Source organism: Callorhinus ursinus, unplaced genomic scaffold (assembly GCF_003265705.2).
Source record: "Callorhinus ursinus isolate GAN/ISIS: 27379988/994484 unplaced genomic scaffold, GSC_fseal_2.0 scaffold8, whole genome shotgun sequence".
Classification (NCBI taxonomy): Eukaryota; Metazoa; Chordata; class Mammalia; order Carnivora; family Otariidae; genus Callorhinus; species Callorhinus ursinus.
Window position 1 is genome coordinate 4719298 of NW_027397070.1, and position 27208 is coordinate 4746505.

Sequence of the window (27208 nt, forward strand, 5' to 3'; positions counted from 1 at the left end):
AACTCTGTTTCAGAATACAGGATCAGAATCAGACTTCAGTAGGAACTTAATCTTTATTTGGTCTAATACCAAAACAAATATTTAAGTATTGTATCATTAGGATTGCTATAACAAAATGCCACAGACTAGGTGGCTTAAGTAACAGAAATTTATATTCTCACAGTTTGGCGTCTAGAAGCTTAAGTTCAAGGGTTGGTTTCATTCTAAGATGTCTCTGGCTTGCAGATAGCTGGCTTCTTGTTGTGTCTTAACATGGTCTTTTTTCTGTGTTTGCTTCTTGCTCTTACCTAACATGGTCCTTCTCCTGGTGTCTTTCTTGTGTCTAAATTTCTTCTTCTTATGACACCAGTAATATTGGATTAAGGCTCACCTCATTTTAACTTAACCATTTTTTTAAAGACCTTATCTCCAAAGACATTCACATTCCCAGGTACTGGGGGTTAGGACCTAAACATATGAATTTTGTGAGGATTCAGTTCAACTCATAACAAATATCTTCTCATTGCAAGGGAGGATGGCTTGGTGGTGAGGGGAGAAAATTTAGGTCCGTCTCCAATCATGGACTTCTTTGGATAGGAGAGAAGAGAAGTTCACATATGATATTAATAAGGATGCTAGAGATACAAAACTAGGTCAAAGAAAAGTCTAAGAAAAGTGATAGGAGTGAAGAAAATAGAGGCCTTCAAGGAGGTATAAAACCTCCTTGACAAAACCATTGGTCATGTCAAATGATGAGAGGTCAGATAAGCTAAGTGTAACAGTTATTCACTCTCTGAGAAAAGTCATAATAAGAACATGAACAGTATGGAAAATAATTTTGAAACAACTTGGTTTTCCCTTTATTTGTCTAATATTATGGAGGAAATTTATAATCACATTCTTAACTTCTTTACTTACTGTTTTATCTATTTCTCTCAGCATAACCACCCTTGTGGCACCTTTTAAAATAGTGTTCTCCCAAATTTCCTCTACCATCTTTAGCTTTTCACCTTTTATCCTGTACTCCTACATCTTTCTTCCTGATCCTCCATCATAAAATACCAAAGAAACCCATCTGGCAAGAAAGAACCTTCTTTAGAGGGAAGGTAAGAGAAACAGAGAGGGCAAAACCAGACACCTTTGGTTGAGGAGGGGAGAAGCCTAATAGTTCTCATCAGTGAATTGTTTTGGATTTGTCACATGAAGAATATAGATTTTGGAAATGTAGGATTTGTTACTGACCTTCCCAACAATGGTTTTAGTGAATGGAATCAGAGGCAATGTTAGAATGGGTAGAACCATGTTGGAATTGAGGCTGTGAAAAAGAGCACATATTACTCCTTTAAGATGTTAGCTCTGAAGGGATGCATAAATAGAGCAATAGCCAGAAAGAAGCTAGAGGAACATTCAGAGGAAAAAGTTTATGATTAGAAAAATTTAAGCAGATTTGGATTCTAAAGGAAAGAGTCCATTGAGAAGGAGAGGGTATAGGTTTAGGTAGGAAAGAGAAGACTTGATGGATTGCAGTCCCTTAGGAGATAAGAAATAGCTAATCTGGGAAGATCTGAATTACAGATACATTTCTAAGCAGGACATTGAAGCTCTTAATGCCTAGTTGACTATATTTTTCAGGGAGGTAGAAAGAAAGGTTTCTCTAGAGGTAAGAGCTGTGAAGATTTGGAATATTTGGGGAGACCAATAAGAGAGGGAATCAAAAAGTTTTGTCTCTGAAGAATTTTAATTTTGAAAGTAGAAAAGGAAATGACTTCAACAATCTTAGTGCAAGAGTTACTTCTCTGGTCCTGTAACTAGCAGATAATGATTTTTGAGTAAGAACTATGAAGAAGCTGAACTACATTTTCATCATGAGGATGTTTTTTCAATGTATAGCTTCTTAAATTAAGCTATTTCAGTTTGAAAAGCAAGGAGGTATCCTAAGGCTCAGGAGATCTCCCCTTCTGCCCCCCTTTTTCCATTGTTGCAGACTACCAAACGTGGTAACATTAGCTGCCATAACAATTGTGAGAACTTCTCATTTCCTTCAAGTGTAGGCAAATGGAGGATGTGTGCTGTATTTTATTTTTATGGTCCTACTTTCAGGCAGTGTCAGCTGTTTTTAGATTGACAATAAAAATCCTTATTGCAGGGAGAATTATATTTCACAAGTTTCTTCTCTCAGTTTTTCCATTTTCCTTTATAGAGCTGTTTGGCAAGGACAGGGAGAGAGCGAGAGCGAGAGTGAAAGCAAGAGAGAGCTGGGAGGGGGGAGTTGAAGAGCTCCATTAGAATTTAAGCATCCAATGTCTTTAGTGGAGAGTGGGACACAAGGTGCAGATGCAGACAAATTAATTTTTTATTCTTTTTATTGATTCCTCCGTGTTGCAAGAAATATGGTTAAAAAGTAGTTTGTTTTCACAACTACTTCTGATATCAGAGTAATGCTATTCTGTAAAATTCTCTCAAGCACATGGATATGATTTTTTGATACATGATTTCTTTATCTTTTGGTACTAAGGGTACTATCAGATATAAATAAGTCTTTACCCACTTTTAGGCTTTTTGGAATCTCAAGCAATACATTTGAAATTATCAGTATTCTATGTCATTCTTCTATCAGTTGGTCTATCCATTAGCACCTATTTCTTGAATGCATCTTATATACTAGGTCTTATGCTGGGTGCTTGAAGATACAGAGCTGAATGCATACATCTGTTCTTCTTCCCATGGTGCTTTCAAACTAGCCACCATCTCCTCCAAAGGATAGCTTTGCATATTACATGTTTGTGCTCAGATTTGATATGTGGAGTTAACCTGGGGAAGCAAGTCAAGAGAGTCCTCTATGTCTCAAAGAACCAGCCAATGTTCTAGGTGAAAGATTAGTGCTATAATAATTAAGATGGCTACACTTATAAAATTGTGTGCAAAGAGGAAGAGGCTGTTCTTGGTACTTTATATACATTGATCCCCTAATGAACACTATGAGGTAGCTATTACAGCTTTTACAAATGAGTTAAATAAGTTGCCAAAAGTAATTTCAAGTGGTAAAGAGAGATTTCACCCCAGGTACTCTGACTGCAGACACTATGCTCTTTACTGCTTTACTATATATTACTTTGGCATATTAAACACATACAATTAGAGAATGAAAAAATTACAAGTGGGAGGGCAGTGGTTCTCAATTGGGAGAGGCTTTGCTTTTTACAGGACATTTGGTAGCATTTGGAGACATTTTTGGTTGTTATCACTGGAGGAATGCTAATATATCTAGTGGGTGAAGGCCAGGGGTGCTTCTAAATATCGCACAATGCACAGGACAGCCTCCCATAACTAACAGTTATCTGATTAAAAATGTAAATAGTTTCAAGATTGAGAAACCCTTCCTGAGAGAGTGCAATTTGGAAACGAGGCCCCAGAGAAGGAATGTGACCTCCCAGAATCACCAGATTAATTTAAGGTCTTTTGAGTCCCAATCCAGTTTCCCCTTTTTTTTCCTATTGCTGGTTATGTTGCACCATTGTGCATCTCAAGGTTTCTGGATGCTGGGTTCTTTGCAAGTGTTCAGTGAATGCTGTGCTTCACTTCATGCAGGGCGAGGGCGGGGCTAGTCATCAGTAGAATCTGAAAGTTCACATTTTTTCCTCACACATTTCTTTCTTCCTTTTCTGTTCCCTTCTGGTCACCTGCAGTTCCTCACATACATGCTTTCCTATTGTCATTGGCTGCCCAATGCCCTGTATGTATGCCTTCTTTTCTCTGTAGTGTTCCCAATCCAAAATTACCTTTTCTTTCTTCAGTCCCTTTCATCAAAAATCTCTCCGTGAATTTTAACTATTGGGAAGAGATCTGAGTAAACATAATTAACCTAAGTTGAAATGTTTGGTAATCACCCCCACACCACCCCCTTATCCTTTCTTGGAATGTTTACTTTTAACCTAATGGTTATTTGAATTAGTGTAGGGAAAACAGTATAGTTGGGAAGCTTTCTTGTTGTCCCTTGAATTATACTGTGATTATGTCATCCATAAGTAACATTTGTGTTGGAAGTAAGCATTAGTAACCTTGTTAGTTCTCCCAGGTCTGAGGGAGTAAGCACCTCTGCTTTCCTTTCCAGTCTCTCCCCAAGCAAAAATGTTTTGTGTCCCAGAAAACCCTTCTGATCAGTATGCAATAACCAAATTAGAAAATGCACTTATAATCTATTACAGACTAAATGTTTATGTCCTTCCCTTGGCCCCCAAATTTATATGTTGAAGCCCATTCCCCAATGTGATGCTATTTGGAGGTGGTGCCTTTGGGAGGTTTTTAGATCCTGATGAGGTCATGAGTGTAGGGCTGTCTTGATGGGATTAATGTCCTTATAAGAAGAGGAAGAGACAAGAACTCTTGTCCTATCAGAAAATTCATCTGCTTATACCTTGATCTTGGACTTACAGTTTTCAGAAATGTGAGAAATAAATATGTGTTGTTTAAGCCACCTACTCTATGACATTTTGATTGTAGCAGACTGAGCTAAGACATTATCCAAGAGGTTTAGTCACCTTAAAGAATACCTAGTGTTCCCTTCTAGACAAATCAGGAGACCGTGTCATAGGTGTTACCCTGGTGTATGGATCTGGGTAGGTTGTGAAGTACTTTGAGTCTCCTCTGCTCTACTGCATGAGCCACAGATGATTTATTTCATTTCTAAATACCCCCCACAGGTCATCCTGTGACTAGGTAAACATTGGCCTTTCTGACTCCCTGGGCTGTATGTCCAAGTGAGGCAAAGCTCTAGCAGAGAACACTTGTTTTAGCAGCCACCTCTCATTGAGTCCATTAGATCACAGAGTTAAATCCTGTGACATCTGGGCAAGATTAGGGTAACTGAGTCGTTAGCAAGGCAAAACTAAAATTTACCTTTAGCACCCCTCTTGCCCCAGTTATGCCTAAATATCTGGTAGTATTCCTAGTACTTTATTTTTTAATCCAATTTTGTTTTATTTAATTATAAATTTCAACTTTGTTATTATGTGTATTAACTTATTTTGATTGTATGACATGATCATCTAAATTCTCACAGGTAAAAGTCTTAGAGGGAATATGAGTTTAATATACTTAAAAAAAGATTTTATTTAGTTATTTGAGAGAGAGAGAGCATAAGCAGTGGGGAGGAGCAGAGGGAGAAACAGACTCTCCACTGAGCAGGGAGTCCGACACGGGCTCTGTCCCAGGACTGATGGGCTCCATCTCAGGACCCTGTGATTATGACCTTACCCAACTGAGCCACCCAGGCGTCCCTACTTTTTTTTTTTTTAATTGCGTATCTGCATTTGGGCCTTAGAGTGGTTTTCTTGCAGGCAGAGAAATCATTTGTGTTCTGTGATACTGATATGAAGGCAGAGAGGTATAAAGATAAAAACTGTCTACAAAAGCAAGAGTGACACCAATAAACATTAACAGGCTGAAGTTGCAGCTTCAGGTGCTTAATAAATATTTGTCTTTGAATGACATGCACAATTGATAGATGTAATGTGTTGTATACTCCTTTGAATGCCATTTCAATTATAATTCCAATTTTACAAGGTATTCTGTTTTATTGTGAGCTTGAAGAAATCAGGCTTGAGCCTCAGTTTCTTGTGTTTTATAATGTTTTTCTTTTTATTGAAAAATTGTATGTTACATTATTTGATGTTCCTTCTCTGTCAGCAACGTGAGGTTTTGCTAACATAATAGGGAACTCTGTAATCATCATATAAAAAATGCAAAGTTGGATTAATGATGATCTCTAGGATTTATGTTATGGTTGTTTCACCCTCTTGTTTGACTCTTTTTTTCCTAGCTGTTTTCAAATGGAAGAGTATTATAGCTCAGTGTAATCTTGTATATTAATGCATGTAAATGGGGGACAAACCCAAACCTTTCTATCATTCCTTGGATGCAGGTTGAGGTAGCATAGTAACCTGAGCTTTAGTACTAGTTCTGTTAACTGTGAACCTTGGAGCAGGTAATTCTATCTCTGCTTCTTGATTCCATGTATACAATACAATATCTTGTTTCTTTTTATTTTTTACTTTATCTGTTTAGAAAGGTAAATATATGCTCATTGTATAAAATGCAAATGAGAAAAGGTGTAATAAACGAAAGAAATAAAAATTGACACATATATACACACATTTACAAATACATATGTATATACAAACATATAATAAATGTATATATAAGTTTTATTTTTCTTAAAAAGAACTAGAGACATATCAATGAATAAGGCATCTCCACTTTTAAAGGATACTCACCATCCCATTTAATGAACTCTGTTTCACTGATGAAACATTTAGGTTCATTTTGTTTTGTTTTGTTTTGTTTTTGTTTGTTTTTGCTATTGCAAACAACGTACTATGAACATGTCTTTACATCCATATTATAATCTGTATTTAGAATGAACTCCTAGGACTAGGCTTGTTGGATCAAAGAGTATTTGTAGTTAACATTTGACTCCTGCCATCATGTTGTTCCCCGCAAAGATGTCCATGTTCTGCACATCAGCAACTCGGTTTCCCCATACTGTTGGTAATATGTTTACCTTTGTCAGTTTTTTTTTTTACATTGGAAAAAATTTTCTAGTTTTTATGTTTTTATTTTTTTATTATTGTCATGTTAATAACCATACATCATTAGTTTTTGATGTAGTGTTCCATGATTCATTGCTACTAGTTTTTGATGTAGTGTTTTTGATGTAGTGTTCCATGATTCATTGTTAACCTTTGTCAGTCTTATGACAAGTCACATCTCACCATTACTTGTTATTACACTGTTTTGCAGTATAAGATTATATTTTGAAAATACATGGTGATATAGTTATGACAATTATAATTTTTATCATTTTCTTTTATTTTTTTTGTCGTGATAAGTGTACACTTTAATCTCCATCCCCTATTTCCTTTATACCTCTACTCACCTCCCTCTGGTAACCATCAGTTTGTTCTCTATAGTCCGCTTCTTGGTTTGTCTCCTCACCCCCTTTTTGCTTCTTTGTTTTGTTGCTTAAATTCCACCTATAAGTGAAATCATACGGTATTTGTCTTTTCTGACTGGCTTATTTTGCTTAGAATTAAACTCTCTAGCTCTATCCATGTCATTGCAAATGGCAATATTTCATTCCTTTTTATGGCTAGTAATATTCGTATATATATATATATATACCACTACTTCTATATCCATTCATCAGTCAGTGGGCACTTGGGCTCTTTCCATAATTCGGCTATTGTAGATAATGCTGCTATAAACATCAGGGGACATGTATCCCTTTGAATTAGTATTTTTGTATTCTTTGGGTAAGTACCTACTAGTGTAATTGCTGCATCATAGGGCAGTTCTACTTTTAACTTTTTGAGGAACCTCCATACTGTTTTCCACAGTGGCTGCACCAGTTTGCATTCCCACCAACAGTGCAAGAGAGTTCCCCTTTCTCCACATCCTCTCCAACACCAGTTTGTTTTTGTGTTGTTGACTTTAGCCATTCTGACAGGTAAGAGGTGATATCTCATTGTAGTCTTGATTTGCATCTCCCTGATGGTAGGGAGTGGAGCATCTTTTCATGTGTCTGTTGGCTATCTGTATGTCTTCTTTGGAGAAATGTCTGTTCATGTCTTCTGCCCATTTTTTAATTGGATTTACTTGTTTTTTGGATGTTGAGTTTGAGAAGTTGTTTAATAGATTTTGGATACTAACTCTTTTCAGATATGTCATTTGCAAATATCTTCTCCCATTCAGTAGGTTGTCTTTTAGTTTTGTTGATTGTTTCCTTGCCCCGCAGAAGCTTTTTATTTTGATGTAGTCCCAATAGCTTATTTTTGCTTTTGTTTCCCTTGCTTCAGGAGACATATCTAGAAAGAAGTTGCTATTGCTCATGTCAAAGAGATGACTGCCTGTGCTCTCTTCCAGGATTTTTATGGTTTCAGGACTCACATTTAGGTCTTTAATCCATTTTGAGTTTATTTTTGTGTATGATGTAAGAAAGTAGTCCAGTTTCATTCTTTTGCGTGTTGCTGTCCAGTTTTCCCAACACCGTTTGTTGAAGAGACTGTCTTTTCCCCACTGCATATTCTTTCCTGCTCTGTCAAAGATTTGTTGACCACAGAGCTGTGGGTGCAGATCTTCTTTACTTTTAATATCTTGGAAATATTTATATATCTACAGATATATACATACACATGCATATACATAGATATGCATTTAATATATATAAAAAGATGAAGTTTGGGAACCACTATAATAAATTATTATATATTTTATTATATATAGCCAATTCCTAATAATAAGTATAAAGATTGGAAAGGCTGTCATTAATTAATGAGTTAGTACATGGAAAGCCATTTTAAGAGTGACCGGCATCTAGTCATCAATGAATGTTATTAGCAAAGCTATTATGTATTTGTCACTATGCTAAGCAATTTACTATTAGCAATTTACTAACAGCACAAAATATGTTACTTCCTTTTATTCTGTCAATATCCCAATGAGATCACTGCTATTATTATCTACATTTTACAGGTGAGGATGTTGGAGCTCAGGCAGGCAGACTCAACTAGTAAATGAAAGAGCCTGTTCAAAACAAGGTGTTTTCAACTTTAGAGTGCAAACTCTTAACAGCCACGCTATAATTCCTCTCCCACATTTTATCATTGGTGGGGACAGTCTCAGTAGACATTCCCCTGTTTGGTTTCAAACCATTTCAACTTTCAGTCATGCTTCCTTCTTCCAACTTCACTTAGTTAGGTCACCATTTTTATTCCAAAAGGTCCAAGGTTTCCAGAATATATTAAGTAGTGCCAGTATAACCAAAGGAGATCATGCACCTGTTTCTCCTTTCCTTTCTATTCTCTTTTGGTTCAAATTTAGTAAGAATTGTGTATTTCCAGAAGGCATAAGATTATATTTGTAAATGGAAGCAACTTACCTAATTGTCTTCTCTTACCAAAGTGGTATAACTCTGATTGGAAAGAAAGAGATGGATCAAACAGTGAAAAAGATGACTATTACAGAACTGTAATAGTCATACAATCAACAATACAGATGAATAATGACTTATACTATTTTCTTAGCTCACCATCCAATATGCTTTCTACAGTAGCAAGGTGGTTAGTGAATCTGAATAACTAATTGTGCAGATCAAATATGTTTTTTGATGAGCCTCATATTTCTGAAGAATTATTTGCAAAATAATTATTGTTTGTAAAACCAACATGTTGTCGTGAGTTCTGAATCCTGATTATCATTTTTCAGTCTTTGTTCCTTTCTTTTTTTCCTGGTTACTTATAGTGTCTGCTTTACTTCACTATGCATGAATCTTTCTGAATCTCAAATTTAAAGAGCATACAACAGATTCCCTGAACCTTAATGTTGAGAAGACATTAATGAAAAATAGGATGTCTGTTTAATGTAATAGGATGTTGGTTTAATTTCACTACTCACCCCAAATCCTTCCTGGTGGATTCCCATGAGGAAACTGTCATGTCACATTTATACATTTTTTTGTTTAATCTGCTCACCTAACCTTTAGAGAACTTAATTAAGTACTTCTAAAAATAATAGCATATACTTCATAGAAATTGAATTTTCCATTAAAAGTTACCAAAACAAATGGATAAAAGCTTGCATAGTTGTAAAGAAAGACAAAGTGAAGATGTCAGCTAAAGGGAGATAAAAGATGGAAAGAAAATTACTGTGTCATCAAAAAGATAATGAAGTTTAAAAGAAATAAAAAAGATGAGACATTTTGTAGGACATAAAAAACAGTTTGTCTAGGGCCAATAAAAAGAAAGAAACTTTGGTGAAGGAAATGTCACTAATTAGATATTGTTAAAGCTGAAATGAACATTTTATATTATGCTTTTACAGGCTAACAAATAAAAATAAAGGTACTTAACCAAGCAATATCTAGTTTTTCCACAGATCAGGGTACAGATTGTATGACATTATCTCTACAGGAATACAACCTAATCATGTGGTGCTATGACACCAGGAGGCAAAGTGAAAATGCATTTTGGAAAAGACCTTGAACTTGTATGCTACATACAGAAGGAAGCAAATTCATTTTTTAATCCCTGGAAAGGATAAAAAGGCAACAGCTTTGAAAGTAATCTACAAGAAACAAACAAACAAACAAAAAACAGTTCTTTCCCAACCATTTTGGCTAAGATTAGTCTCATTATTAATAGCAGTTAAAAATTATAATTATCACCCAGAAATAAACCCACAGCTCTGTGGTCAACAAATCTTTGACAGAGCAGGAAAGAATATGCAGTGGGAAAAGGACAGTCTCATCAACAAATGGTGTTGGGAAAACTGGACAGCAACACGCAAAAGAATGAAACTGGACTACTTTCTTACATCATACACAAAAATAAACTCAAAATGGATTAAAGACCTAAATGTGAGTCCTGAAACCATAAAAATCCTGGAAGAGAGCACAGGCAGTCATCTCTTTGACATGAGCAATAGCAACTTCTTTCTAGATATGTCTCCTGAAGCAAGGGAAACAAAAGCAAAAATAAGCTATTGGGACTACATCAAAATAAAAAGCTTCTGCGGGGCAAGGAAACAATCAACAAAACTAAAAGACAACCTACTGAATGGGAGAAGATATTTGCAAATGACATATCTGAAAAGAGTTAGTATCCAAAATCTATTAAACAACTTCTCAAACTCAACATCCAAAAAACAAGTAAATCCAATTAAAAAATGGGCAGAAGACATGAACAGACATTTCTCCAAAGAAGACATACAGATAGCCAACAGACACATGAAAAGATGCTCCACTCCCTACCATCAGGGAGATGCAAATCAAGACTACAATGAGATATCACCTCTTACCTGTCAGAATGGCTAAAGTCAACAACACAAAAACAAACTGGTGTTGGAGAGGATGTGGAGAAAGGGGAACTCTCTTGCACTGTTGGTGGGAATGCAAACTGGTGCAGCCACTGTGGAAAACAGTATGGAGTTTCCTCAAAAAGTTAAAAGTAGAACTGCCCTATGATGCAGCAATTACACTAGTAGGTACTTACCCAAAGAATACAAAAATACTAATTCAAAGGGATACATGTCCCCTGATGTTTATAGCAGCATTATCTACAATAGCCGAATTATGGAAAGAGCCCAAGTGCCCACTGACTGATGAATGGATATAGAAGTAGTGGTATATATATATATATATACGAATATTACTAGCCATAAAAAGGAATGAAATATTGCCATTTGCAATGACATGGATAGAGCTAGAGAGTTTAATTCTAAGCAAAATAAGCCAGTCAGAAAAGACAAATACCGTATGATTTCACTTATAGGTGGAATTTAAGCAACAAAACAAACAAGCAAAAGGAGGGGTGGAAGACAAACCAAGAAACAGACTATAGAGAACAAATTCATGGTTACCAGAGGCGAGGTGAGTGGGAAGGGTGGGTAAAATGCATGATGGCAGTTAAGAAGTGCATTTGTTGTGATGAGCACAAGGTGTTGTATGGAAGTGCTAAATCACCAAATTGTACACCTAAAACTAATGTTACATTGTATGTTAACTAAGTGAAATTTAAATAAAACTTATAAAAAATAGTAAAAAAAGATCTGAAGTTCCCTAAAATAATAAATATAGAGGTTATTGCATATCAGTTTCTCAGTGTATTCGTTTTCATATTTGGTCATCTATATATAATATATAATATCTTTATACTATAGTAGATTTGAAGTAAGCATCTTTAATTGTTACTCTATGCTTACAATTTTTACTATCTTATCAAATACAACTTTTCTCTCAATATCTTTTAGGTCAAGGTCACATTTTAAGATTTTATTTTTGAGCCAAGACATAGAAATACTCTTGAAGGGACATCAAATGTCTATAGAGATACTTAACTGTGCTCATTATTTCTTATTATTTCTATCATACTGCCTCTGTGAACTAGATATTATTATTCTTATTTATAAGAGAAAAAACTGAGGCTTAGATATTACAAATAATTTGCCATAATATGAGGTGGACAAGTGATGAAGTCAGTATTTGAATAAAGTATGTTTTATCTTATTTTAAGTGTTTATTTATTTTAGAGAGAGAGAGAGTGTGTGTGTATACATGGGCAAGGGGCTGAGAGAGAGGGAGAGAAAGAATCTCAGGCAGAGTCCCCACTGAGCGGGGAGCCCAAAGCAGGGCTGGATCTCATGACCCTGAGATCATGACCTGAGCCAAAATCAAGAGTTGGATGCTCAATTGACTGAACCACCTAGGTGCCCAATGTATGTTTTATTTTAATCTCATTATTTTATCACTACCAGTGTCTCTTTAATACTAAAACTGAAACATCCTCAGAGCAGAGAACACTATACCTTTAAGTTCCAACAGCATTGTCTGAAGAAGTGTAATACAAACAAATATTTTCTGGAGTCACTTGTATATCTTCAAATGAAGCAAATTTTGTATTCTACTCATAACATTAACCTGTTAATTTTAAATAAAAATAATTATTTCCCTTAGCTACTGTTATAGACTGAATTGTGTCCCTTCAAAATTCCTATGTTGAGGTCCTAATCACTACCTCAGAATGTGACTGTATTTTGGAGATAGGGTCTTTAAAGAGGTAGTTAAGGTTAAATGAAGTCATTGAGGTGAGCCCTTATCCAATATGATGTAATCCTTACAAAAAGAGGAGATTAGGACACAGACAGATACCCAGAAGGAAGACCATGTGGAGATACTGGAAAAAGATACTGGTCATCTCAAGTCAAGGAGAGAGTCATTCATAAGAAACCAATCCTGCTGATATTGATACCTGATCTCAGACTCTACCCTCCAGAATTGTGAGGAAGTAGATTTCTGTTGTTTAAGCCACCTAGTCTGTGATATTTTGTTAGGGCAGCCCTGGCAAATTCATACATATAACTACCATCCAGTAAAAATGATTCTCATGAAAAATATACTTTATTTATAGTAGTTTCATATATCTTCAGTTATATCGTATACTCCCCAGGAGTTTGAGTAAGATTCATACCTGTTGACTTCCTTGGAATGAAGACTTGGTGTGGAAGCAAAAGGATTATAATATTTTGAGGCATGATTCAAAATATGTGTTAAGTTAATTATCTGTACTAACTTATTGGTATTAATGAATTCCTGGTTCAGAAATTCAGACTGTCATCACCAGGACTATGAATTTATTTTAAAGCAGATGCCTTGATGCCTCTTTAAAACTTGAGTATATGTTTAGTGCTGCTGTCAGCCCCTTTAGATTAGACCAAAGCCATAAAACTGAAGTGATAGTGAGGACAATGCAATATCCCTAATCAGAAAAGAATGTTATCATTATGTATAGAATACCAGAACCTTTTTTCACTTAATTTACAAACAATTCATGAAAACATCTGTATGCTTATTGTAATTACTGCCAAATAATCAGAAGAAAACATTTCACCCAATGGCTAAATTTTACTTTTTTTTCTGGGCTAACTTCAATGACCATATGTGTTGGTCTCATGTCAGAGTAGTCTGAATATGATGGAAACATATACAAAGAAATCTGTTAAATGGAAAGATATCGAATATAAGTAATAGCAGTGAATTGGAATGATATTCAGTGTTACTAACGTGAGTCAAATATTAGAACAACAAATATGAGCAATATTCCAATGGGTATTTTTAGTAAGCATTTCACAAAATATAGACGTAAATTGGGCAGTACTTCTCCCAAACAGAGTGAAAAACCATACTTTACTGCAGACTCGGGAAATTACTCAGAATATAAATATAACAATTCATCTGTTGACTTTGTATCCTAGGAAATATCAAGAAGAATTGTCTGATATAAATGCAGACCTTGGGCTTGCTAAAAATCAGCATTTATCTCTCAGGTCAGTCAGTTTATTGATACTCATCTCAGTGAGAAGTCAGTATGTATGTATATCACTGTGGACTAAATTTCAACATAGAAATGTTTAAATCTTGAATTTAGTTTTGCCTCCCTGAGAATCCTTCTCCTCCTGCCCCCTGATTTTACATGGTTTATATAAGGTCCAAAAGAAAAAGAGTTTAAATCTATTAAATATTTTAGGCTTTTTATCTGTCATACCATTTAGCAAGACCGAAGAGTGTTGCCTGTAAATGATTTGAAATGATAACGTCTGAAGTAAACTCTCACCAACTTAATTTCTCAGTGAAATTTTCGTAGGGTGCATAGAAATTTTTCAAAGCTATGAATTACAATTAAAGATTTTCCAAAGAAATGATGTCATAATTTTAAACTTAGTAAGTGCAAAGAAGTATGGTAAGTAGAGGTAAAAACTCCTAAAATACTTCTTTTATGTGGCAATCATCAACTGGTAATTGTTGTAGAAAAATACACATCACGTATGAATATAGAATTCAAGCTAATGTTACAAGCTAATGAAAAGAAGCACATTTGCACTACATCTACTTCATACATTTGTTGTTTGAGCTAGTCACTTTTACTTTGAAGCTAATAACTACCTTCATTACAGAAACTGGTGCCTGTCTTTAAATATATTGATTTATTTCTCCAAGTATACTTAAATTGTACTTATTTTTATTTTTAAAGTAGGGAACCAAGTACACTGGATATTTTTATATTACAATTAATGTATATCTTGCTTAAACTACACATGATAATAATACATAATCGACATAATCATATCTGATTCATTATTTAGCTATTTATATTTTTCTTTGCCATGGACAATGGCTTTGGTTCAATTGTTAGCTGTAAAATACCCACCAAAATTCTACTATTCTACTCTTTTCTATGGAATGATGTTAGCTGTTAGAATATCAGAATATAAGGTTTATAAAAGCAGATTCATTCTCAAGAGACCTTACATACTTTGTATACCAGTAATCATGAATGTCAGGGCCCTCAAGTGAGGCCAGTAAATTTGACATTCACTTGCACATTTCAATTCCTTTGGCAGTGAAATCATCCCCCAAGTAGAGTCAGGTCCTAAAGTTTCTCTTCCTTCTCAAAGCCCTGAAGCTAAACCATGGTTATTGCCTTACTTCTCCTACCTTCTGCAGTTTGGCAATCTGATTAAGTAAAAGGAAATCAAAATCAACCCTCTTGACTTAACTATTAGACTTACATTTCTCTTTTTATTTTATTGATTTTGATCACTAGTTTAGCCAAACTTGGTCTTTTACTGCTTCCACTTCACCTCAAATTCTGAAATCTGTATAATCTCACCATAGTTTTCCAACTCCTCTTTGAATGTTTTAGCATAGATATTTTTATCAGTCTCAGAGCCTAATTATAATTAACCTTCCAATATTATATCAGCAGGCAGAGCTAAGAACCTTTTCCTGACATTCCAGACAATATTATAGTGATACCTACATGACAGATGATATACAAATTAACTATAATTAGTTGTCCTTTCAGTATAAAGTCGTTTCCTTAAGGTTATAAATTTGGCTAATTTAGCTTTAGATTGTATCCTCTACATAAACTACTTTGATGAAAATTAGTTAAAACATGTAACACTCATTTAAAGGTCTTTTATATTTTTTTGTTGACTGGGGCACCTGGTGGCTCAGTTGGTTAAACATGTGACTCTTGATTTTGGCTCAGGTCATGATTCTCAGGGTTGTGAGATTGAGTCCCAGGTTGGGCTATACGCTGGGCATGGAGCCTGCTTAAGAGTTTCTCTCTCCCTCTGTCCCTCCACCCTGCTCTCTCCCTTTCTAAAAATAAATAAATAAATAAAGTTGATTTCTTTAAATGGAATTTATTACTTTTTAGTTAACATGTTTTTTTATAGAATCAATCTTAGGCTTCAAGCAAAGAATTTTCTGTTATCTTTTTTTTCAGCACAGAAATTCCAAGTATATGATATATGATAAAGCACTTCGAATGCTAACTAGTTGAATTGACTGGGAATAAATACATTTTGGATGACAGTTTTTCGAAAATTAAGTAATATTCATGCTTTCAAAATTGGGGGATTTTTATATCTCCATTCAACTGTCAGTTTTTCAGAGTCCTTCCCCTGCCTCCACATTAGAATAATTATTTGTATAAGTCTATTTTCTTGCTTCCTGCTACTTCCTTTCATGAAATTATCACACTTTGTAATCATATATTTATTTATATTTATATACAAATATATTTATAGTTATTTGAAAATATAAAATATATTTTTATTTATATTTTTATTTGCTCAGCATTTGCCTTCTGTACTAGTTTGCAAGCTCAGAGGGCCCAGGAATCATGTATATTTTGTTCATCAGTGTATGTCCAGGGTAGTGGGGTATCTGGCATAGAGCCAGTTTTAAATAAATGTTTGTTGAAGGAATTAACTAAGAATTATAGTGAAGTAGAAGAAAGAGGAAAGAGGAGGGGAAGGAGAAGGATGAGGAGAGCTGGAGGAAGAAGAAAACGTCGTTAATTTTTATGGGTTCTTACTGTGCACCAGCTATTTCATCTTCATAGCGGACCTATCAGATCAGTTTCATTGTGGAAAAAGAGGCACAGAAGGTTAAGTAACATGCTTGTGCTTATGGTCAAACCCAATTCTGAATAGGACGACTATGGCATTTTCCCTAGCTGCTCATCTCTCTGACATCATCTTTTTCTAAGGCTGTTGGTGTTTGTGAAAATAGGCTTACATAAAAGTAGTGGTATGGTGTGTAGCTCACTGAGCCATGTGTAGCAACTGGATTTTTCAGGCACTAAATAGATTCAGTTTATCTTAATTAAGAGGTATTTCCTAAGGAAACCTAATTGCAGTGGTAGTAATTGTTTCTCTTGGGGTCCATTTATCTTCTGGGTCTGTGAGCTATACCCTTACCTATCCAGTTATGTCAGACGTTCCACCCAAAGTTTTCTGAAGTTTCATGATTGTTGTGTGAACCACCATTACTATATAAAGTTATTAAATCCGTGTATTATCTTAAGCCCTAGGGTTGCTCTGTGCTTCAGTAGTAAAGAAACAGGCCAACATACTGCTCTTAACTTCCTTCCCTCCCGATAAACTGATTTGTTCTAGACTTCCATATTATTTGTCCTTGCTTTACAGAAAAAGTGTTCCTAGTTTCCAGGCTAGTTCCTTTGCCCTTGTTTGAATTCATTCTTCTTATTGATTGAATTCATTACTATCCTCAGTTCCATAGTTGTCCATAATTTATCACTCAATTTATAACTAATTTCTTTATTTCCCTAGATTTTCTTTGGTCAATGAATATATCAAAGTCTCCCATATTTCAAATGTAAACAAATAACAAAAACTCTTTCTCAGGCCTTGTGTCTCTGCCAAATTGACACATTGTATCTCTTAACTTTATGAAGTTTTTGAAAGACTGTTTTAAATTGCTGTCTCCATTTCTTAACCATCCATTAAAAGGTTTCTTTATGGCTTCTTTCTTCCACATTTTACTGAAACTGCTTTTTCAGAGCTCATCAGTAATGTATCGTTTGCCATTTCTAGTCACTCTTCATAGGCCTCAGCTTCCCCAACTTTTCTGCTGTATTCTTTTAAAAAAATTTTATTGTTATGTTAATCACCATACATTACATCATTAGTTTTTGATGTAGTGTTCCATGATTCATTGTTTGCGTATAACACCCAGTACTCCATGCAGTACGTGCCCTCTTTAATACCCATCACCAGGCTAACCCATCCTCCCACCACCCTCCCCTCTAGAGCCCTCAGTTTGTTTCTCAGAGTCCATAGTCTCTCATGGTTCGTCTCCCCCTCCAATTTCTCTCCCTTCATTCCCTGCCTCCCGCTATCTTCTTCTTTTTTTTTTGTTCTTAACATATATTACATTATCTGTTTCAGAGGTACAGATCTGTGATTCAACAGTCTCGTATTTAACCGCTGTTGGCTACTCTTTAACCTTTCTTCTCCATTGATTTCCTGATATTGTTCCTTACCTAGTTTTATCATAGCTCTTATATTCTGGTCAGAGGTAAAGATTATATTTTCTTCTTAATTTTAAGAATTATGATTTTCCGTGTATTATCTTTTTCCTTAATTGTCTGTATTACTGTTTCTGCTTCCTTTGACTAACCTTCAAAAAAGTATGTAATCTTTCCCTATTTTTCTAGTCTCAGACATTTGATTGTTTAACACATATTGTTTAATATCCTGCTTTGGCTTCTGGGTAGTAACTATCAACTTTATGTTTTTCCTGAAATTCTAACTCTTAATTCCCAAGAATTTGCATGATGTCTCAAAGCCAGATTAAACTTAATCCAGTAGAGCTGGTACTACATCTTCCCAGTCACTCATACAAGGAAGCTCAGTTATCTTTGACTCTTTCATTGCCCTCGCCCACACCACTGGTAAATTACTAAGTTTTGTTTGTTCTGCCTACACAGTGGTGCTTCATCAGTTTACCAGTTATTTTCAGTTGTTCCTCTCACACTGCAGGTAGTGACATCATCTCACATACACAGTATTCCAGTAACTTTCCAATTGGTATCAGTCTTTAGCCTTTCAATATACTGCTCCACCTTTTATACTCCATACAGAATTTAGATGACTGCCTGTTGCCTATAAAATATAGTTACATTTCCTAAAATGGCATTCACAGGCTGCTAGACCGATTTCAGTCTGCTTATACAGACCACCTCCCAACGCATTCTTCCATTAAGCTTATCTTTTAGTCATTTTTCTAAGTATGCCGTATACTATCATGCCCTCATGCTCTTGATCCTGATGAACTTGGAATATCTTTTCCCTACTTTCTTTCCTGTCATTGAAAACCAGTTAATCCTCAGAGGGTTACACTAGTTTATTCCATTTTGCATTATGATTGGTTGTCTCCATTTCTATTTTGTAAACATTTCTAAAACAGAAATAATTTTATTTCCACTTGTATCATTCACTTCTCCATTACCACCTGTGTGACACACAAACTCTTTCTCTCTCTTGTTGGTACATAGACAGTTTTGATGAAAAATTTCTGTAGTATGACTATGAAGTTATGAGACTTCATAGATCAGGAAAATCAGTTTGGCCCTTTAATATCTCTTTTTTCATGCAGGAATCGTTTTACATAGAACAAAGTATAGTTTGACAAAAAAGGCAGGGTTAGGCATTAAACAGGCTCTATTCGTCAGCTCTCTTTTCGAGAGACTGTATAAAGTGCTTGATATTCACATGTAAACTGGCCTTCACTGCTCAGGGCTCTTTACCTAGATCCTTCACCAAGAGCATTTCTTTCAGAATGTACAGCCTGCAGCTGATTTTCTTGAAGAACTTAACTACCAAATCTCTGAAAAGTAGCAAGTGGTTGCTATTGCTCCTTTTTTTTTGGTAGTGAGTGGTGAAGGTAGTGAGTGTAGGGTATTTGGAAAGGCAACAATGGAAAGATTATTGAACAGAATATTTACCAAATGTCCGAAAAGCTTTTGTAAGTATAAAGCTAAAAGTGAATCAAATTCAAACCAACTTATAAATCCAACAGAGCTGTTCCTAATAAAACTTCATATGTATCACCTGAAATATGTTTATCCAAAAAGCCTTTGAAACTTTTAATTTATTTCTTCACATATTTTCTTAAAAGAGTAAATAGAAAAATTTGAAAATATAGATGAATAAAAAACTAAAAAAAATCTGTTTTTTTAGCCATCAGAAAGTAAAACTCTTTTTTTAAGTTTTTTTTTTAAATTTCAGTTAGTTAACATACAGTGTCATATTAATTTTAGATGTACAATATAGTGATTTAACACTTCCATACAACACTTGGTGCTCATCATGGTGAGTGCATTCCTTAATCCCTATCACCTATTTCACCCATCTTCCCACCCATCTCCTTCCTGGTAACCATCAGTTAGTTCTCTATAGTTAGGAATCTGTTTCTTGGTTTGCTTCCCTCTCTATTTTTTTTTTTAATTCCACATATGAGTGAAATCATATAGTATTTGTCTTTCTCTGACTTATTTCACTTAGCGCAATACGTTCTAGTTCCATCCATGTTGTTACAAATGGCAATATTTCATTCTTTTTTATGACTAATATTCCATTATATATATATATATATATATATATATATACAGACACATATATATACACACACCACTTATATATACCATTACTCAGAAGTAATCTATTCATCAGTCAGTGGGCACTTGAGCTCTTTCCATAATTTGGCTATTGTAGGTAATCTTGCTGCTATAAACATTGGGGTACCTGTATCCCTTTGAATTAATATTTTTGTGTTCTTTGGGTAAGTACCTAGTAGTACAATTGAAAAGTAAAACTTTATATATCTGCACATATGCATTTTTTTAAACAAAAATGGGAGCTTACACTGAATTTGCATTTTTAGTTAACATGTTTTTAACATCTTCCTGCAGCATTAAATGCAATATTATTTTTAATAATTGCATATTAATCTAATTACAGTGATTTACTCTAGTATTTAGTGAACCCACAAATGGTCAGTTATCTAAAATTGCTCTCATGTAAATTGTCTTGTAAAAATTTTGGCTGAAAATTTAGTAGAGTGTATTTGGGAGGACAAGAGCAGCAGGGAGAGAGGGAAGATTTGAGAGGGTACACTAAATCCTGGTCCTCCCAGGGCATATTTCTAGCTCCAATATCCTTGACTCACACTTCTACTGAAAAAAAAAATACAAATATATTCAGCCTGAACATTCAACTGATTTAAAGTCCTTTGATGACTCAAAGAACAATTGCAGACATCAGAAATGAAATCTCAGTCTGTGCCAGTTAAAAGCTGAATAACTGTATTTCATTATTAATATCAATAATATTTTATTCATTACACATACCAAAGAGATCAGAGTTCATTCATTCTTTCATTCATTAAACACAGCTATGACAGCCTTGCTGTGTCTCTAGAATGGGAGGAAAAGAGAGAAATGAATGTCATCACTTTTAGTGTGTGAAGTAGGAAATGGAAACAATTTGGGTGGTCAAGTGACTCAGTACAGTTTCTCTTTGAGTGCCCAACTGGTCAGAATTGCTAGCTGGGCCTGCTGTTTATCTAATCAGGCCGTTCTACTTCGTGTTCTCCAAACTGCCTGTGTGTCCTGCCTCCACACCTTTGGTCTTGTTCTTTCTTTGAAGAAAAGGGAACTACACGCTGGCAATGAAGACTCAAGTACTTTTTAAATTTTCCCTTGTTTTCTTTCTTGAGAAATTTTTCAAATTACATTCCAAGGTTTGCTCTTTACATGGAATAGATATTTGTAGGGGAAATAAAACAACTTCCATGCTTTAAAAAAAATCTCATGAACCTTGTTAATCCTTATTTAAATAATTTTGATGGGTTTCACAATGGTAGGATTTAAATACATTAATGTGAGAGTGACAAGGGGGATCCTCAGGCTAGATTTGGCTCCCTGTCTTACACATTCCTGGGACTTCATACTACTCATTTGTAGAATTATCCCAATTATAATTTAAATAATTATTTGTTTGATTCATCTATCACCCATAGATTGTAAGCTTCTTGAAGTCAGAGACCATGTTCATCTTATTTAGTTCTATATTCCAGAGTGAAACATAGTTTAGGGCACAAAGTAGGAGCTACAAAATATAGGTTGAATGAATAAATAATGAGTAGATCCTTAAGAGCAGGATAGAATATGTAGTATTTTTCTAGATATATCTGACCAAGGAACCCTTCTTTTGTGGATCATCTATTAATATTTCATCCTATTTATTTTTCTGCTTAGATCCTGTGCAGGCACTTCAAGTGCATAAGGTTCGTATTAAGGAGATCATCTTGTAAAAGGTATCTAGTTGTCCTCTTTGGTTCTGTATGTCAAAAATGTCATCACCATTGTTGTAGGAGTCTACATTAAAACCAGAGGATAATCCTTAATTTTTTTTTTATTCTCATCTACATTCCATCAGCTCCCAACCCTTTCTGCTTCTACTCTTTTTTAACCCTAATTTTAAGACCCTATTCCAAGCCATGAAAATTTATCTCTGACTGTAGTCTCATCGCTGGTTTTCCTTTTTACCCCACAATCACTTACTGCATCATAACAGCCAGAGTTTTTGTCATATTCATATCTTATTTAAAATATTTTCGTGACTTTAAAAAAACTTGTGTAAATCTTTGCTTACCTCTTGATTTTGTCATTTTATTCTAAGTCACTCTACACTCTAGTTGTATTGAATGTTTTGAGTCCCCCAAACCAGCATGATTTTAGCTTCTGATTTCATCATATAAGGCCTCACATATGTGCACTGCATGATGCCAAGACTGTGCTGTGAGTGGAGCCCCCTAGAGTTGTGCAGCATGACTTCCCTACCTGATCACTAACTTTCCCCCCCCCCCCCATATCATGGAACCCTTTCTGACCCTTTTCCTTGTTTCTTATTCTTCTTGTGTTCTGACTAGACATCCTGACTTCTGGGGTGTCTACCATGACCACTCAGTGATTGTTGGGCTCCCTTGCTTTGCATCTCCAGAGCCTCCCTATTTTTCCTCTGCCACAGCACTTCTCAAAGTCTTCTAACTAATTATCCTGTTTTCTTTCTTTCTCTCTCTCCTTTTCCTTCTTTCTCTTTCTTTCTTTCTTTCTTTCTTTCTTTCTTTCTTTCTTTCTTTCTCTCTTTCTTTCTTCTTTCTTTTCTTTTTTTTCTAACTAGACTGAAAGAACTGTGGAAGCAGGACCTCTTGCATTCCATGATAGTTGGATATTCACCATCTGGCCAGTGTTTAACAGGGCCTGTATCCTCCTCAGGGTCTTTGTCTTTGCTATTTACCCTGCCTACAGTGCTCTTTCCTAGGTGTCCTCCAAACTCTCTCCTTCACCTCCTTCAGGTGTTTACTCATGTATTACCTTCTTAGGTTTCTGACTACATTATGGTATCTCTTCTCCTGTCCCGGCTTATCTTCCTTTTTTATTTTATTTTGCCTCTCTTATGGACTGAATATTGTGTCCCTCCAGAATTCACATGCTGAAATCCTAACTCTCAGTGTGATGGTATTAGGATGTGGAGCCTTTGGGAGGTAATTAGGTCATAATGGTGGAGCCCTCATGAATGGGATTAGTGTCCTTATAAGAAGAGATACAGGAGAGATCACCTGTGTTTTTCTGCCTTGCAAAGATACATTGAGAATATGGCCATCTGTAAATCAGGAAGAGGATCTTTGCCAAGAACTTGACCATGCTGGCACCCTAATCTCAGACTTCCAGCCTCCAGAACTATGAGAAATAAATATTTGTTGTTTAAGACATCCAGTCTACAGGATTCTGTTATAGCAGTTGGAATTGACCAAGATAGTTTCTCTATGAACTCTATGGAGCTCACTATGGGGAAAGCTGAACTGTCAGCGGTCCAAGTAGCCAACTCTGACAATAAGCCAAAATGAAAGGAACGGCTACACCTTTAATCACTGTCTGCTGTAGTGTAAACAAGAAGCTAAACTGGTGAAAACGTGAGCTCCCTCTCCTTCCATTTTCCCTATGGAAAAACTCACTGGTCGAGGGTTAGGGAGCTCTGCACAGATGTGGGGGTTGTGTCAGCGCTGAGGGAGCATTGAACAAAAGGTTCCTGCAGTTTTGTGGACCCGAAAGATGATGGAAGAGAGAAGAAGACTAGGAGTGAAAAAGTACTGAATACTGATTCAGAGTGGAGAAAAGTGTCTTCGAGCATAGTTCCATCCCCCATAAGGAGTTGTAGGCAGAGTAATCTGGAGGTGGCCTCAGATGAAGACCCCTGATAAACAAACCTTGAAATGAAGGTGCTTGGGCTTAGTATGTGGATGAGAATAAAAGCATGGCTGACCAAGGGGGCCTGAGACTTTGACTGTAACTCCCTTCAGACTGCAGTACGCTGGCTGTACACCAGGTCTGATGTGGGGAGGGCAGTTTTTCTCCATGAGACCTGCCAGATAAAGCCTTTGTAATTGCTGATGATCAGGCTTGAAAAATCACACCTAGGTTTTTAAGCAGGAGCCAGACTCCTCAATATCCCTAGAAGTTATCACTTTTTTTTTAAATTTTATTTATTTGAGAGAGAGAATGAGAGACAGAGAGAGAGCATGAGAGGGGGGAGGGTCAGAGGGAGAAGCAGACTCCCCGCTGAGCAGGGAGCCCGATGCGGGACTCGATCCCGGGACTCCAGGATCATGACCTGAGCCGAAGGCAGTCGCTTAACCAACTGAGCCACTCAGGCGCCCTAGAAGTTATCACTTTTAACATGCTATATATTTTATTTATTTTCTGTATCTTTCCATGAGAATATGAGCTTTGTAAGGGCAGGCAAATTTTCTTGATTGTTACTATATTGCTAATGTATAGAAAATGATAAGTAACTAATATTAGTTTAATGAATTAATGAATTTTTTTCATATTTGCATTTTTGCTCTCATAATTAAACTGTAAATTTCCTTGAGGATTGAGACCTTGCCACATATTTTTTAAATATATCCTACTTCTCATTTAAATTAGTTTAGCTGTTAAAAATTTGTTTGTAATTTTTGCCCTTCATCTTAAAATAACACTTTAGAGTTATAATGGCTGAATCTAATCCCCTCTTTATTTTAAAATTTGAAATGTTTTAAAACAGGTTCTATATATCTATGTCCCCCCAGCTTTTCTCTCTTTCAAGTTAAATATCTCTATTTCCCTTAATCATTTATCATATGACAGTGGAGTTGAGATGGTTAATTTTATGTGTCAACTTGCCTAGGGCATGGCACTCAAATATATTTGGTGAAACACTAATCTAGATGTTGCTTAAAGATATTTTTAAGATGATATTAACATTTAAATCAGTGGACTTTGAGTAAAGTAGATTGTCCTCTATAATGTGGGTGGGCTTCATCCAGTCATTTGAAGGCCTTAAGAAAAAGACTGACATTACTCAGGAAGAGGGAATTCTACCAGCAGACTGTCTTCAGACTTGAACTTCAACATAAACTCTTCCCTGGGTCTCCAGCTTGTCAGCACACTCTATAGATTTTGCCAATCTCTACAATTGCATGATTGCATGAGCTGATTTCTTTCTCTCTCAAGATACATAGATACATATAGATATAAATATAAATATATACACCCTGTTGGTTCTGTTTTTCTCAAGAACTCTGACCAACACAAGAATACTGTCTTTTCACTGTCTTGTTTACTGTCTTCTGGAACCACTTCAGTTTATCAGTGTTCCACTTAATATATGGCTCCCAAGCAGACACAGTGTGCCAAATATGACCTGTGTAAGGTACAGGGTATTATTGACTTCTTTGTTAAATACTGTCTTTGTGTAAATGCTACATAAATGTGCATGACATTTGTTGGCTCATATTAAATCTCTAATTGATTAAAAAATTGTCTAACTCTAGCATCTGTTTTGTTCCAGGAGTTGTGTTGGGAGCTATAAATATGGACTTACAAGGTATGGTGCCATTCCTCAAAGGACATGAATATTTCTCTCCTATTTATGATATTTGCTATCCTGTGTTTGTGACGTCAACTTTTTAACCAGGACTATTAGACTTTATACTTATCTTCTAGAATTACTTTTTACTGAATTTGATCCATTGTTCCAACATTTATAATGAAAAAAAAACCTGATTTTTCAGTCATGATTATGTTATTCAATACTTAACTATTTCTCCAAATTAAAACACATCTTTTCTATATCCATATCCATTTTTTAACTCAAAATTGTGAATAAGGCTCATAACACATTCAAAAATGAGCCATGTAATTGTCATGGTTTGAGAATAATTGTTCAACTAACACATATCCACATAATTTATAAACATCGTCTCCACATATATCTTGTCCAAAAAGACATCAACAGAATACCCATTAAATGCCTCATTGAAATGCAGATTCACTATGTCTATATAATTTAATTAATTTGGTATAATTTATTCTTAGAATTTAAAGTGGCTCTTGGTGATTACCACTTCCTTTTCTAGGTGTTCATGAGCCATCTGTCTAATTATATGTCTTGGAATTTTGCTGGTAATTGGTAGAATGCTTTAAGATGTGTAATTTCTGTATGTACATTTTAATTTTACATGGAATTTTCTGTATATCTTTTTTTTTTTTTTTTAGCATTCTTCCCAGTCACCATGATCATCCATTGGTGCTATAATTATATGGGGAACAGTGGTTGTCTTGTGGTACCCAAGGCCAGGGATGCAATTGTATTTCAGATGAATTACATATTAGTCTATTTGAAGGGAACCCAGTAAGTTCTCTCCATCTGTTATCTTTTTCTCTTCATGTCACTTTTTTTTTAAGAAAATATTTCTATGTTTCCTGGTTCAGAAGTAGATAATGACTACTACCAATAACACTCAAATTTATATCCTCTCTGTTTCAATAAGTAGCCTATTTTACGTTGAAATCTCTTATTCTGTATTCCATGCAGAGAGTGTTTTTGTTTCTCTTGGTTCAGGTTTCCATATCTGGATTAATGTTTTCAGGAGATGGCATTATATTGTATGAACATGACTACCCTATTAATATGTGGATGGCAAGAGGTAGAATGGAGTTTCCAGAGCTAGAGATGATGTACAGATAACCCAGTAGGTATCCAAATTACACTTGGTGTGTCATTTAGTTATTTAAGGATCAGAACTGGGCAGCCTGGACACAGGACACCTAGAATTGGAAAACCAGTACCTGAGGCTACTGTCTGTCTTTCCTGGGATATCAGGTCTCTCATCTACTCTTTTCTCTGTATGCATGCCTTACAGTCTTGCTGCTTTCAGAATACTTGCATGCTTGGGCTACTTCTGGCTTTTGCTTCTCCATGATGTCAGTGTGCAGATGGCTCAGACTTGCCATGATGCTAATGCTGGTCTGCCTTAAAATGACTCTTCAATTCTACTACTTACCTTTATCTGACTAGTTACTATTTCTGAGTCTCTTAGTTTAGATTCTTAAAGAGAATCTACTTAGTTACTAGTTGTCAGTGGATTGGCGTGTGTGTGTGTGTGTGTTATCTGTCCACTAAGAAGGGGACTGCTTTTGCTTATACAGAATGTAATGTATCAACAGACACTTAAATTTGCTTCTTATTATAGGTATATCCATGTGTCTTTTATTTGCATTTTTTTAAAAGATTTTATTTATTTATTTGTGAGAGAGAGAGAACACAAGCAGTGAGAGCAACAGGCAGAGGGAGAAACAGGCTCCCTGCTGAGCAAGGAGCCCGATGTGGGACTCCATCCCAGGGCCCTGGGATCATGACCTGAGCCGAGGGCAGACACTTAATGGACTGAGCCACCCAGGTGTCCCTATTTGCATTT

General features: G+C 35.5%; 1 long non-coding RNA gene across 4 annotated transcripts in view; it reads left to right on the forward strand.

The window, feature by feature from the left end:
- LOC112821801 (uncharacterized) overlaps window positions 1-27208 on the forward strand; it is a 353780-nt gene that overhangs the window by 82996 nt on the left and 243576 nt on the right. For 3 of the 4 annotated variants that reach the window (XR_012378853.1, XR_012378854.1, XR_012378855.1), the window contains exon 6: window positions 25300-25335. This is a non-coding gene — a long non-coding RNA (uncharacterized lncRNA). Of the gene's footprint in view, window positions 1-13782; window positions 13829-25299; window positions 25336-27208 lie in introns of those variants that run through there. The other variant, XR_003207553.2, reaches the window with a different exon arrangement.